The sequence below is a fragment of the Papio anubis genome, chromosome 16, assembly GCF_008728515.1.
Source record: "Papio anubis isolate 15944 chromosome 16, Panubis1.0, whole genome shotgun sequence".
NCBI lineage: Eukaryota > Metazoa > Chordata > Mammalia > Primates > Cercopithecidae > Papio > Papio anubis.
Genome location: NC_044991.1, coordinates 9,624,910 through 9,627,440, shown reverse-complemented (window position 1 = coordinate 9,627,440; position 2,531 = coordinate 9,624,910). Strand labels below are relative to the sequence as shown.

Sequence of the window (2,531 nt, the reverse complement as noted above, 5' to 3'; positions counted from 1 at the left end):
TAGGGGACAAAAAAGGTAGGGCATGAAGGCTGATCATTCAAAATAAAACAAAATAAAAAATATTAAGGCGAAGATTTAAAAAATTTTGCATTACATAATTTACATGAAAGCAATGCTATCACCTCCCCTGTGTGGACTCAGGAAAGGACTGGGCCATTCTCCTTAGAGAGAAGTGGGGTGGCTTTTAGGAGGACAAGGGGCTTCCTGTAACAATGCATCTCACGATATTTGGAATGACTATTAAAAAAAAGAACAACGTACAATCAAAGTCCTTAGCCACATGGTAGAGCTTTGGGGGATGCTTGCACCAAACGACTGCCGTCACCTTCAGCGTTCCAGTTTTTAAATCCTGAGTCAAGCCTAGAAAAAAGCCCAAAATAAAACAACAACAAAAATAAAACCATGCCAATCTTATTTTGTTTTCTGCGTGTTAGGTTTTGTCAAGAAAGGGTGTAGGCCGGGCGCGGTGGCTCAAGCCTGTAATCCCAGCACTTTGGGAGGCCGAGACGGGCGGATCACGAGGTCAGGAGATCGAGACCATCCTGGCTAACACGGTGAAACCCCGTCTCTACTAAAAAATACAAAAAACTAGCCGGGCGAGGTGGCGGGCGCCTGTAGTCCCAGCTACTCGGGAGGCTGAGGCAGGAGAATGGTCTAAACCCGGGAGGCAGAGCTTGCAGTGAGCTGAGATCTGGCCACTGCACCCCAGCCTGGGCGACAGAGCAAGACTCTGTCTCAAAAAAAAAAGGAAGGGTGTAATGCGACTAAGTCACAGTCCACCTAGAAGCATTCGTGGTGGACGATGGAGGGGCCGGACTCGTTGTACTCCTGCTTGCTGATCCACATCTGCTGGAAGGTAGATAGCGAGGCCAGGATGGAGCCGCTGAGCCACACGGAGTACTTGCACTCGGGAGGAGCAATGATCTTGATCTTCACTGTGCTGAGCGCTAGGGCGGTGATCTTCTTCTGTATTCTGTTGGTGATGCCAGGGTACATGGTGGTGCTGCCAGACAGCACCGCGTTGGTGTACACATCTTTGTGGATGTCCACGTCACACTTCTTGATGGAGTTGAAGGTCGTTTCGTGGATGCCACAGGATTCTATGCCCAGGAAGGAAGGCTGGAAGAGCGCTTCGGGGCAGTGGAACCGCTTGTTGCCAATGGCGATGACCTGGCCATCGGGCAGCTCGTAGCTCTTCTCCAGGGAGGAACTGGAGGCCGCCATGGCCATCTCCTGCTTGAAATCCAGGGCAACGTAGCACAGCTTCTTCTTGATGTCACGCACGAGTTCCCGCTCAGCTGTGGTGTGAAGCTGTAGCTGTGCTCAGTGAGGATCTTCATGAGGTAGTCAGTCAGGTCCCGGCCAGCCAGGTCCAGAGGCAGGATGGCATGTGGGAGGGCATACCCCTTGTACATGGGCACAGTGTGGGTGACCCCACCAGAGTCCATCACAATGCCAGTGGTACGGACAGAGGCGTGCAGAGACAGCACGGCCTGGATGGCCACGTACATGGCTGGGGTGCTGAAGGTCTCAAACATGATCTGGGTCATCTTCTCACGGTTGGCCTTGAGGTTCAGGAGGGCCTCGGTCAGCGGCACAGGGTGCTCCTCGGGAGCCACACGTAGCTCGTTGTAGAAGGTGTAGTGCCAGATCTTCTCCATGTCATCCCAGTTGGTGACGATGCCGTGCTCGATGGGGTACTTCAGGGTGAGGATGTCTCTCTTGCTCTGGGCCTCGTTGCCCACATAGGAGTCCTCCTGACCCATGCCCACCATCATGCCCTGGTGCCTGGTGCACTCCACGATGGAGGCGAAGACGGCCCAGGGGACATCCTCGCCTGTGAAGCTGGCCTTGCACATGCCAGAGCCGTTGTCAACAACAAGCTCAGCGATATCATCATCCATGGTGAGCTGGCTGCGGGTGTGGACAAGCAGCGGAGTGGTGACGGAGAGGCTTTGTGCTTGCTGGGTGGACGCAGTCTCCTTTTTTTTTTTTTTTTTGAGACAGAGTTTTACTCTGTTGCCCACACTGGAGTGCAGGGGCACGAACATGGCTCCCTGCAGCCTCTACCTCCTGGGTTTAAGTGATCCTCGAGCTCCCTGGGACTACACATACATGTCACCATGCCTAGCCAGCTATGGTGGTTCACGCCTGTAATCCCGGCACTTTCGGAGGCTGAGGCAGGTGGATTTCTTTTAGATCAGGAGTTCAAGACAAGCCTGGCCAACACGGCAAATCCAAGCACTTTGGGAGGCTGAGGCAGGCAGATAGCTTTGAGCTCAGGAGTTAAGACAAGGCTGGCCAACATGGCAAAACCTCATTTCTCCAAAAAATACAAAAATTAGTTAGGTGTTTGTGGCTCGAGCCTGTAGACACAGTTACATGGGAGGCTGAGGTTGAAGAATTGCTTGAACCCAGGAGGCAGAGGTTGTAGTGAGCTATAACCATGCCACTGCACTCAAGCCTGGGTGACAGAGTGAGATCTTGTCTCAAAAAAAAAGAAAAAAAAAAGAGGTGGGATGGGTGGGGAG

General features: G+C 52.5%; 1 pseudogene across 1 annotated transcript; it reads right to left on the bottom strand.

Moving 5' to 3' along the window:
- Window positions 1-662: 662 nt before the first annotated feature.
- LOC101002151 lies at window positions 663-2,189 on the bottom strand (annotated as a pseudogene). The gene has a single exon (XR_652878.4). The product of XR_652878.4 is annotated as an actin, cytoplasmic 1-like (transcript).
- Between the last annotated feature and the right edge of the window lie 342 nt (window positions 2,190-2,531).